At 32.7% G+C, this 13619-nt stretch overlaps 1 protein-coding gene across 2 annotated transcripts in view; it reads right to left on the bottom strand.

The window, feature by feature from the left end:
* The window catches only part of CCDC178 (coiled-coil domain containing 178), a 506700-nt gene that overhangs the window by 462784 nt on the left and 30297 nt on the right, over nucleotides 1–13619 (bottom strand). The gene's annotated exons all lie outside the window — the stretch shown is intronic.

Below are 13619 nucleotides of genomic sequence, written 5' to 3'. Positions count from 1 at the left end.
TATGGATTTAAAAAATCCAACAGTATGGTAAGATTGGCCTTGTGACATAGCCCAGTTTATTGAAAAAATACAATACATGAAGAAAGATAAATGCAATTATTTACGCATGTCATAACTGCATCTCTAGAAAATCCTCAGTACAAAATCAAAGTGATTAAAGAGAGTTTACATATATGTCACATAAATAATACAGCATGATTTTTATAAAAGACAGCATTGCCAACACCAATGACCTAAAAATATACCCTAAAGACATATCATTATAGTTACAAAAGTATAACTTATGTTGGAACATATTTAATAATTATATCTAGGCTTTAAAAAACTGTGGTAGTATAAAATATTACTAGAACATAAAAAATGTTTAAACAAACAAGAATGTAAATTATGCTTCAAGTTAGGAAGACAAACATTGTAAAAGTATCTCTTTTTTCCAATGTAATAACCTATAAAAATATTAGGCCTATTTTATTTGTGACTTAATAATTATTTTTAAATTTTAAAAATGAGCAATAATATCAAAAAATCTAAAAATTATGGCAAATATGTGCATGTGTTTGTAGTGGAGAGAGGGCCTTGTCCTTTAAATATCTGAATATGTCTAATATTCTAAGGATATATTTCAAAGACTGTTGCAAGAAATAAATGTGTAGATCAATGAAAAGAAACAGTTTCTTCTCTATACAAAAACAGACATATGAAAATAAATTGTATTCCATGATAAGATATGATACCAACAAAAATTAAAAATTTTGAAAAGCTATCAGATAATTTTATAAATATTTTAGGTATCTCAAAGAAATTTAAAAAAAATTTAGATTCAAACTAGAAAATCTACAATTTACAATTATAAAATTGAGATTTGTGCTAATAAGAAATCATCATATGAAATGCAAAAAGAGAATATCCCAAAGTTCAGCATTCATAATGATTTTCCTAAATTACCAAGATAAATTATGATGTCTCTCTCCTTCAACACAGAAGTTTCATGAGGGCAGGGAGTATATATATTTATAGCCTCTGTATTTTTGGCAAGTAGCAAAGAACCCCAGACATAGTAAGTGCTAATACATATTTACTGAATGAAAAATACAGTAACTGGAGGAATGAGGGAACACATTAGAGTGAAATAATGACCACACCAAGAATACAAGCATACCTTGGAGATATTGTAAGTTCAGTTCTAGACAACTGCAATAAAGTGAGTCATACAAAGTGTTTGGTCTCCAAAAGCATATAAAAGTTATATTTTTATACTGTAGTCTATTAAGTGTGTGATAATATCATATCTAAAACAATAAAATATTTCTAAACATTGTCTAAATATTGTTTATGTCTAAACGATAAAAAGATACTTTAATTAAAAATATTTCAGTTTTAAAAAGTTAATGATTGGCCAAGGTGGGTGGATCACCTGAGGTCAGGAGTTTGAGACCAGCCTGACCAACAAGGTGAATCCCTGTCTTTACTAAAAATGCAAAAATTAGCCGGGCGTGGTGGCAGGCGCCTGTAGTCCCAGCTACACAGGAGGCTGAGACGAGAATTGCTTGAACCCCCGAGGCGGAGGTTGCACTGAGCTGAGATTACGCCACTGCACTCCAGCCTGGGCAACAGAGCAAGACTGTCTTAAAAAAAAAAAAAAAAAAAAAAAAAGTTAATGATCATGTGAGCCTTCAGCAAGTCATAATCTTTTCACTGATGGAGAGTCTTGCCTCAATGTTGATGGCTGCTGACTGATCAAGGTGGTGGTTGCTGAATGTTGGAGTGTCTGTGGTTATTTCTCAAAGTAGGACAATGAAGTTTTCCTCATGGATTAACCCTTTTACAAAAGATTTCTTTGTAGCATGTGATGCTGTTTGTTAGCATACTATGCACAGCAGAACTTCTTTCAAAAAGGAAGCCAATCCTCTCAAACCCTGTTGTTAATTTACCAATTATGTTTATGCAGTATTCTAAATCTTTTGTTGTCATTTCAACAATGCCTACAGTATCTTCACCAGGAATAGAGTTCATCTCAGGAAACCACTTTCTTTGCTCATTCCCAAGAAGCAACTTCTCATCCATGAAACTTTTATCATGAGATTGCAGCAATTCAGTCGCATCTTCGGGCTCCACTTCGAACCCCAGTTCTCTTGCTCTTTCCACCACATCTTCAGTAACTTCCTCCACTGAAGTCTTGAATCCCTCAAAGTCATCCAGGAGACCTGAAAGCAATTTCTTCCAAATTCCTGTTAATGGTATTTTGACCTTCTCTCATGAATCATGAATATTCTCAATGGTGTACACTTTCCTCAAGGTTTTTTATTTATTTTACCCATATCCATCAGAGGAGTCACTATCTATGGTAGCTATAGCTTTATGAAATGCATTTTTAACTAATAAAACTTGAAAGTTAAAATTACCCCTTGATCCACAGGCTGCAGAGTGGATATTGTGTTCGCAGGTATGAAAACAACATTAACCTCCTTGTACACCTCCATTTCACCTCTTGGATGTGTATGTTGTCACTGGAAGTAGTATTTTAAAGAAATCTTGTTTTATTTTTTGAGCAGTAGGTCTCCATAGTGTGCTTAAAATATTCAGTAAACCATGGTACAAACAGATGTACTGTCATTTAGGCTTTGTTGGTTCATTTATAGCACACAGGCAGAGGAGATTTAACAGAATTTTTTTTTTTAATTAATTTTTTTTTTTTTTTTTGAGACGGAGTCTCGCTCTGTTGCCCAGGCTGGAGTGCAGTGGCACAATCTCGGCTCACTGCAAGCTCCGCCTCCCGGGTTCACGCCATTCTCCTGCCTCAGCCTCTCCAAGTAGCTGGGACTACAGGTGCCTGCCACCACACCCAGCTAATTTTTTGTATTTTTAGTAGAGACGGGGTTTCACCGTGGTCTCGATCTCCTGACCTCGTGATCCGCCCGCCTCGGCCTCCCAAAGTGCTGGGATTACAAGCGTGAACCACCACACCCGACCCATTTAACATAATTCTTAAGGGCCCTAGGATTTTTAGAATGGTAAATGAGCATTAACTTCAACATAAAGTTACCAGTTGCATTAGTTTCTGACAAAAGACTCAGCTTGTCCTTTCAAGCTTTGAAACCAGGCATTTATTTCTCCTCCCCAGCTATGGAAGTTCTTCTGATATAAGGCTATTTTGCCTACATTGAAAGTCTGTTGTTTAGCATGTCCACCTTCATCAATTAGCTTAGCCAGATTTTCTGGATAACTTGCTGCAGCTTCTGCATCAGCACTTGCTGCTTCACTGTGTACTTTCATGCTATGGAGATGACATTTTTCCTTAGACTTCATGAACCAACTTCTGCAAGCTTCCAGCTTTCCTTCTGCAGCTTCTTCACCTCTCTTAGCCTTTACAGAATTGAATAGAGTTAGAGCCTTGCTCTTGATTAAGCTTTTGTTTAAGGGAATGTTGTGTCTGGTTTGATCTTCTATCCAGACCACTAAAACTTTCTTCATATCAGCAATAAGGGTGTTTTGATTTATCATCCCTGTGTTCACTGGAGTAGCACTTTTAATTCCCTTCAAGAACTTTTCCTTAGTCTATCTCAGCTTTCAACATGCCTTTCTCACTAAGTTTAATCATTTCTAGCTTTTGATTTAAAGTGAGAGACACATAATTCTTCCTTTCCCTTGAACTCTTAGAGGGCATTGTAAGGTTATTAATGGCCTAAGTACGATATTGTTGTGTCTCAGGGAACAAAGAGGCTACAGGAGAGAGAAAGAGATGTGGGGAACAGACAGTGGAACAGTAAGAACACATGCAACATTGGTCGATTAAGTTAGCTGTCATATGTGTGTAGTTCATGTTACACCAAAACAATTACAATAGTAACAACAAACACCACTGATCACAGATCACCATAACAGATATATAAATAATGAAAAAGTTTTTGAAATATTGCAGGAAGTATTAAAATGTGACATAGATACATGAAGTTTTTCTACATGTTGTTAGAAACATGCTGCCAATAGACTTGCTGGAAGCAGGGTTGCCACAAACCTCAAATTGAAACAAAACAAAACAAAACACAGGATCTGTAAAGTGCAATAAAGTGTAGTGCAATAAAACGAGATGTGCCTATAGTCAGTTTCTACAAAGAGTTGCACATGAAACAGACCGTGAAAAACATTGGTTCAAATAAATTCATGCTCTAATTCATGTTTCTGCCTTGGTGGATAACTGTATTGTTATATAATATTCCAGTTATAAAATTCCAACAGCATGTATTCATCAAAACCACTCTATCAGTAAACAAATTTTCTAATGTAAATTCCTGATGAACTACAGAATTTAAAATTTTTCAAAAGATATTAAAATTATAAAAATTAACATATGTAACATTTAGTCATGCATTTAGATTTAATAATTTAACAATATATTAAAAATGATAATTTTATCTTCTTTGACTCAAGACAAATTCATAAGGTAGATGGGCAATTATTTTCACTAAATATGACACAAAAAGAATATATAAAGGTTTCAGGTTTTACTTATATAAGTTGAAAATGTTAACTATTAACAATCCATCATCAGAAGGTCCAAATGAGAGAAATTAAATAATTAAATGAACACATGGAAATTATTTATATTCTTTGGTAATAAAAATGTAAAGTAGAGCAATTGTGGTCATTTTCTATTTAATAAACTAGCAACTTAATAATAATCAAATAAAATCCAGTATTAATATGTTGTGGTAATACTGATACACAGTTGAATGTGAGGTACATTTGTGGAAAACAATATAAAATAAATATTGAAGGCCACACAAATGTTCACAGCCTATGTCCCCCAAATTCCAATTCTGAATATTTAACTTGAAACAAAAACCAATAAAAGACAAAAGTTAAAAGGAGGTATCAGAGAAAATGATAAAGACCTTTGAAAAACCTACCTGTCCATAAATACAAAGATTAAAAAAGGCAAAATTGTCAAAATCAACATTTTCAGAATTCCAGAAATATAGCAAAGGCTTCCAGCAACCATGTGAGCAACTATTCAAGAAAAACAGATAAATCTTGGTAAGAACACAAACATTTGTGGCTTTTTAACTTTCCTTGGTCCCAGTCCTGACTCTGAAGGTCAACAGAGCCTTGAAAAATAAAGGTCCACATTTATGACATCAGAGGAGGAAGAAGAGAGTTGGAGTTTTTTGCAAGCCTCATTCCTAAAGAACTGTCATTTTTAGAAATATCTGGTTATTCCCTGCAAGACTTCACTTCCAAAGCTGTGAGCACGATCAGGAAAAAGTCAGACTAGTATTATTGGAAAGAAAAGATTTAAAGGAATTAGCATCTATCAAAGTCCAACTCTCCTAGAGATATCTTACATTTCTGAGATATGAGAATTTACATATTACACTTATCTATTCAGTGGTTCTTAACCAGAATAGTATCTGGATTTTGAGGACTTCGTTGTTGTTGTTGTTACTGTTAGAGGAGGGGTCTCATTATGTTGCCCAGGCTACACTCAAACTCCCATGCTCAGTCAGTCCTCCCATCTCAGCCTCCCGAGCAGCTGAGACTACAGCTGCTGCACCGCCATGCCTGGCTTCAAGGAAATATTTGAAAACATACATGTCCATGCTTTATTAGACTTACTCTATCAAAATCTTCAGAGGAGAGCCTAGACTTGTAGATTTTTTAAAATTTTTCTGCAGGTTACTGTGATGCACAATTCTAGTTGAGAACTGGTGCAATAGACAATTACTTCAGTCTCATCTCTCACCCATATAACCAATTCCCTTTATCATTTGAGGATTTGGCACACACACACAAAAGACCCATGAAAGCCCTAATCTCTCACCTCTGGTTGACCTTGAGACTCTGCATGTGCCAGAAGGAAAGGCTAAGGCTGAGCTGTCAAGTCCTTGTATGAGTGTTGAAGATGTATCCGAACATGCACATAAAGATGCTCAGCAAAGACAGAGATTTGATTCCAGGAATCTAGAGAAATACCTGTTCCGTCATTAATTGACCATTAAGCCAACTGGATAGAGATTTCAGTGGGTGGCCACAGAGGGCTTCAGAGAACTAATTCAGAAAAGTTGCTAAATTAACAACTATAAAAATCAGCAGGGAAAGCAAACCCTAGAGAAGAAGAAGAATCTGATGTCCACAGGTTTTCACATTCTATTATTTTAAATGCCCGGTTTTCAACAAAAATATGTGACATCCAAAAACAAAACAAAACAAAACAAAACAAAACAAAACAAAACTGACAAATGGTTCATACAGAGGAATAAAGCAAATAGACCTTTGTCAAAATCAGTTTGGAAATTACAGTTACACTTTGATACATAAAAATCTTGAAAGTCAGCATTCGGTTTTTCTTAAAAAGCTGAACGGAAAAACTCAACAATTTTTCTTAGGTCCCTCAGTGAATTAAGGTTACAGTGCAAACTGACACCCCAAAAACTGGAGGGTCAGGCCAATGCAGAAGTTGCTGGAGCCAAAAATGGGTAGAGAAGTGTAAAATCTAATTGATTAACTATTGGAGGCTGAGTGTGGACTAGTTTGAGAGTTAAAAACTTCTGGGGAGTCAGTGTTAGAGGGCCAGGTATATTTTTACTTTTATCTCCAGCTCCACCTTGTTCTCACAGCTGAAATTTGAGGAATACTCCTTTCGACTTCTAGAAGAAGGGGAAAAGTAATTATTTTGAATTACTGCCAGGGTAAAAATTGCCATTTTGAAATATGCCCAGAAGGTTCGGTTTACCACTACCCCTCAAGGGAAACTACCTTAACAGAGACTAACCAATTGAAAGAAGGAAATATTCACTTCAGCCCCTCTAGACTTCTTTTTAAACCGAAGGTGAAAAGAAATCTGAGAAGCATGAGATAACATGCATTTGTCAAAACCCACAGATCCGTACCACAAAAGAATGAGTCATGGACCTTAGTTCATAAAAATGCATAAATATTGGTTTATCAACTTTAACAAATACTCAACACTAATGCAAGATGTTAATAATATTGGAAATTGTGAATGTGGGTTAGGAGATAGTGAGTATATGAGAGCTCTGTATCATGTACCAGTTTTCTATAAACCTGAAAATGCTCTAAAGATAGTCTACTAATTAAAAAAAAATAAGTGAAATGTCACTTCACAGCCACTACGAGGCTATAATAATAAAGTAAAAACAAACCAAGAAACTAATAACTGTTGGTAGGGATGTGGAGAAACTGGACTCCATGTATTTTGTATTATGAAATGTAAACTATGGTTGCTTCTGTGGAAAGCAATTTGGCAATTACTAAGAAAGTTAAACACCGAAATACAAAATGACCCAGCAATTCCATTCCTAACTATACACCCAACAGGAATGAAAACATATGTTTGCACAAAAACTTGTACTCAAATATTCATAGCAGCATTATTCAGAATATTCCTAAAACAGAAACAACAAAAACATCTATCTACTGATGAATGTATAAACAATATGTGAAATATCCATAAAGAATAATATTATTCATTCATACAAAGGAATTAAATATGAATACATTTTACAACATGGATGAATCTTGACAGCATTATCTTGGTTGAAAAGGTGAAAGGCATGCAGAGCCAACTATTTTATAAAATCATTGATAGGAAATATCTAGAGTGAACAAATCCATAGAGCAAGAAAACAGATTTGTGGTTACCAGAGGCTGGGTAGAGGGGGAATGAGGAAAGAATCCTAGTGGTACAGGGTTTCTTTCAGGGGTTATGAAAGTGTTCTAGAAATAGATAGTGGTAATGGCTGCACAAACTTATACTAAAAATTCTAAATTGTAAACTTTAGAAGGGTAAATTTTATGCTATGTGGATTGTAGCTTAATTTTAAAAAGCTAAACACAGTATCACTTAGCATATATGCCAAAATAGAACAATAGTTATTTAAATTATGATAAAGAAGACTGAGAACTATTATTCAATAAAAATGTAATTATCAAGAATTACAAAACTGTATAAAAGTTATTTATATAATTTAAATTTTAAAATTATACTTATAATGCATCTGTATAAATGCATGTATATCCATTAAAAGATAACGTACATGAAAGAAAACAGTAGTGTTTTACCATTAGGCATGTCATATTTTTTGTATTTCCAAAATTTTTATATTCTAGTAAAATTTTAAACTAAAAAAAAATAAAAAATCCTGCGGAATCTATGTAAGAATACTAAGTTGATTATAATTAGATGAAAATAAAATTGGTATGATTTGATGTCAAATGACAATTAGATACTACATTTAAGATACTCTCATAAACAAAAAATAAATTATATAAAAAATGTAAGCCAAATAACTTATCAAATAAAACTGTCACTCAAGTATATAGGCCAGAGATAATTGCTATGAACATTCAAGAAACAAAAGAATATATTTCCTTGGATCCCTTTCTGAATCCACTAGAAAGTAGATGTAGTACAACAAAAATGAAGGGAGAAATTTGGCATAGTACAGGCAGTGAGTCTTGAATATGTAAGCTTTTTAACTAATATTGAAGGATGGGAAAAGTATAATAGACTGGAAGGCTTATGTGCTTATGCTCCGACAATGCACATCCAGTACTGATGATGCAGATACAGTACTAGTACCAAAAATATGGTGTTGGTGTGGAGTGGGAGTATATGCAAAATACAGTAAGAATACATTATAAGTATAAACCAGGAATAAAACAATATTCCTTAATTAAATGATAGGAAGATGGAATGCAAAGGCAAGAAAAGCTTCCTAGCTGATTTTGGTATTGCTCATAATAAAGATCCAATACACATTATCTAAGAGAGAGAGAAGTAAGGTATTAGTATCATAAACTTTTCTAAGTGTGAAAAAGGACAGCAAATAATGTACAAAATACATATGTATAAATGTATTTAAATATAAAAATGTAATGAAAATGAAACTTTATGAGTCTTATTTGTAATTGTAAATGGGCTTAAATCATCAATAGTAAAGTGAACTGTAAAAATAAGTTGTACACATCACACAAAGTGATTCAGAAAGTTTTAATTTAAGTGATGGGCAGAAATATACTAGGCAAATGAATAGAAAATACAGCAATTGTCATGATCTTTATATCTGACAACATAGAATTCTGATCAAAGAATATTAAGTGGGGCAAGTTTAAGTATTTCATAATATGAAAGACTACTATATAAAATAATAGTATTACAGTTCATAACACTGATGCACCTAATTACATGGGACCAAATTTGAGGAGATGAAAAGAGAAACAGAAAAATCCACCAAAAGTAGGTAAATTAACAGATTTCTCTCAATCTAATAAAGATTGAAAGGATAAAAATTAGTCAAAACATATAGTAGATCTCAGTGACATAATCCATAAGGTAGATCTTATAGATATTAAACTCTTAACCAAAATATTTCATAGGTCTAAATAATATATGAGTCAAAAATAAATCAAAACCAATTAAATCTAAAAGTTATAGCAAGTCTATAATCCATACTTTCCCATGGGGTGTAAAGGAGAGGCCCCCAAAGAAAGGAAACAGGTGACCAGGTCAAATCCCCTAGCAAACATGCTAATAACAGACATTCTGGCAAACATACTAATTGACGTTTGTTAACTGGAGAGTTCTTATCAACAGAAAGCTTTTAGCAGGATGTTTTTGGCTGTTTGAATTATAACCATAAACAAACCCGAACCTATGTGTTTATGGGATATGGCTCCCTGAAAAACATCATGTTAACTATTAAACTACCTTAATAAAAAATGAAGCTGTTTCATGACTAGAGGGCAGTCTTCTGAATGAGTCGCATGGCTGCACATACATGCTTAAACACATCATTCTTTAATCTGGAGCAGAGCACATCCAACCAGGTGAGACAGGACCTGGAGAGCTGCTCTGATGGTCCCAGATGTCTCCCTGCTTCAACTGTACTTGAGAATTTCCTATAACCTTAAAATCATTAGCAAAGATACACACTTTATATGAGTCTTATTTGATTTGACTCTCCAATCCTTTTTATTATCTCTATGTTATTTCAAGGGAAACTTACAGCTTGAGATAACTATATTAAAAAAGAAAAAAGCCTGAAAATTAGTGATCTAAGCAACCAAATTTAAAATATGTGGGAAAGCAAACACAAAGAAAGTAGAAGGAAGAGAAGGAAGGTAATAATATCCCAAATTCATAAAACACAAAGTAACATAACAACAAAAACCTACAGATAATCCAAAAGTTTTGATATTAGCAATTTGAAAAGGTTAACACAAATGAATTACCTCTGGCAAGACTGTCAAGACTAAACAGAGGAGAACCAGAAGAAACAAATATAGTATTATGAATGTAAAGAAGAAACAACTGCATATAGAGTGATATAAAAATAAAGACTACTATTAACAGTATTGTACCAATACATTTAATATTTAACCAGATAGATTTTTAAAAGAAAAAATTATAACTTGCTAATCAATAGTGAATAGAAGATAAACAGAAAGCTGGAGTAGTACTAAGGCCAATAAATATTTTGTATCAATAATTATATCCCTCCAAATTAAGCGGTAATTTTAGCCAAATATTCCAGAAAAAAATAATAAAAATATATTATCTTTTTTTGAGAACAGAAAATAAAGAAGCACTCTATAATTCAATCTAGAAGTTATAAAACCCTCATTACCAAAACAAGACAAGAAATGTTCGGAAAACTTAGGGGCAAATGTTACTGAATAAGAAAGATGCAAACATCCTAAACAAATGATTATGAAACAAAATCTATAAATATATTAAAATACAATAAAATTTAAAAAGTTGTTTGTCCCAGGAATGAAGTTTGTTTAAAAATTGTAAATCCATGTATGCAAGTCATTAAATTTAAAGATTAAAGGAAAAAAAGTCCAGAAAAATGTTAGTAAATGTAGAAAAAGTATTAATAAAATTCACAACAGGTTCACAATTTATAGAAAATTATAAAGAATGACCTTTACAAACCATAAAAAAACATATTTAATGGCAAAACATTAAGAGTCTCACTTTAAAAATCATAAACAGGAAGATGTGTGCACATTTTAGTCACCTTCATTCAACACACAAAAAATCAGCCTAGTGATAGAGAAGAAAATGGGAAAAAATTACATTGAGAAGAAAGTAAAAACTAAAACTTACTATTTTCAAATGATTTAACAAACATTAGTGAATTAATAGGAGAGTTAAACTTGTTATATGAAATAAAATATATAGAACTGTATATGTATTACATTAATATTTATATGTAATATATAAAATTGAGATTTGGAAGAGATGAGTGAACACCAGGTTCTATTCTTTAAGCCAAATTATAAGTGCACAAATATATAATTTTATCAATATTCTTTAAACTTTACATGTATTTTTCAGATATTTTTACACATGCAAAGTATTTTCTATTTTAAAATATCAAAACACTATTCTGTAAAAAAATTCGTTCTCTGCCAGAAGACACATGTTATGGAAAAGACATATTGGGAAAACCTTAATAAATAAATGCACTATCAGTATTTCAATACAAATAAATGTGATGCTGCCATGAAATGCAGTTTTGTATTTACAGAAAATACTGCCTGCAAAGCCAGAAAATTATAGTTTGTTAAAAGGTCCTATTAATTGTAATAAAAATTGTTGTCCCAAACAGAGCTAACCATTTATAAATGTGAGTCATCTGAAAATACTATTGGTCAGCTTAAGATATATGGCTGTAACTGTACAGAACAATTTGAAAAAGATTAGTAATTTGTTTTATGATTTATGTCAACTGAGAACACAGAATAATCATCCAATTAATTATTTTTATTGATATTGTTTTTTGAGACAGGGTCTTGCTCTCTCACCCAAGCTGGAGTGCAGTGCCTCATGCGACATCTGCCTCCTTGGTTCAAGGGATCCTCCTATCTCACAGCTTCCCAGTAGCTGGGACTACAGGCACATACCATCAGGCCTGGCTAATTTTTGTATTTTTTGTAAAGACAGGGTTTCACTCTGTTTCCCAGGCTGGTTTCCAACTCCTGGTCTCAAGTGATCCACCCACCTCACCCTCCTGAAGTGTTGGGATTACAAGCATGAGCCACCGTGCCTGGCCCCATTAATTATTTTTAGAATGGTGAGAGTTTCCATATGATTGCAGTAGTTACATCATGAACGAAAGAACATCAAAAAATGATTTTATTTTGGATATTTTTAAAAGTGTTATGTTGAATGTAGTTTCACAGAAGTTAGTGAATATGACCTCCCACTGTGTTCTTGTGATAGAATTAATGACAAACTTTTTCAAAAGTTAGTATATAATACATAATTAAAATATTCGAAGACATAGCAATAAACACTGACAATAAACACACAGGACTGATAAATTCCTGTGGCTTAAACACAGACACGTCAATGCTTTTCTGGATTAGCTGAATGTTGTTTATAATGGCTGTTTGTCTTACATACAGAATAGGAAGTTTGATGATGGTGTGAAGCCAAAGTGATAAAAGTAAATTTTAACTGATAATCCCCATTGATGTTAGCATTCCAAATATGGCTTTTAATGTCACTTAAATACAAAAGTCCTAAACTTGCTAACCAAGCACATTTTAAAAGACAATTTATTAACTATATTATTTTCCAAAGTGTTAGCCAGACATATTTTCATTTCTTATGCATTTACAGATGTCTATATCACAGAAGATTTACATTCCATTAAATCATGTGATAGGTAGTTTTATCTGCTATGTATATCTATTGCATCAAATGATGGTGGGTGGCTTAAGTCATGCTTAATATTATTAACTTTCTAGCTTTTGCTTGCAAACGAGTGTAGACTGGATCATTTTCTGTTCCAATTTAAAATAGGCTTGTCAAGTCATTCAAAGGAAAATCACCAGCTCAGCTCTCTGAAGTCTTGGAACAAACTATTAGTCTTTTTAATTCACATTATAATCAACCCCAAAACTTTCAGTTCTTTCAACTATTTAAATATAAATAGTTGAAAGAACTGAAAGTTTTGGGGTTGATTATAATGTGAATTAAAAAGAATTTAAATATAAATAGTTGAAAGTACAAATAGTTGAAATATAAATAGTTTATTTAAATAGTTCTTTCAACTATTTAAATAAACTATTTAAAAAAATCACACACCTGTATGATTTTCTGTTCATTCCAAATTGTGTTTTTGGGGAAATTATTTTAAATGAATAACTTGTTCCAGGTTACTAATCTGAGACTGAGATCAATTTCCAGAAATAAAAACAAGCTTTTGCTTAAGCTTTACAAAACAAACTCTATAAATGAAAATGAAATAACATTTTTTTCAATTAATGTTGATAGAAGAAATAAACAGCTACAAACCAAGGTTTTTCAAATATTTAGAAAATATGTGGTGATGAAATAAGATTCTAACCCAAGGCTAATAATTTTAAATAAAATCCATTCTGTCATGACCTTATCCACATTTGGAATTACTAAATGACTGCTTTCAATTATAACTCTGAAGAAAATTGTAGTAAGTTGATTGCAATAATAACCCCAATAATTTTCTCCTCCCAGTATTCACTTTCCTTTGCAGTGTGACTTTGCAGCATCTTCCATCAGGAGGTGGAGTCTACTCTCCTACCCATAGATCTGTGCTAGTTCTGTG

This window comes from Nomascus leucogenys, chromosome 4 (genome assembly GCF_006542625.1).
Source record: "Nomascus leucogenys isolate Asia chromosome 4, Asia_NLE_v1, whole genome shotgun sequence".
In the NCBI taxonomy this organism is placed as follows: Eukaryota; Metazoa; Chordata; class Mammalia; order Primates; family Hylobatidae; genus Nomascus; species Nomascus leucogenys.
Note: the sequence above shows the minus strand (reverse complement) of the source record. Positions and strands in the feature narration are given on the sequence as shown.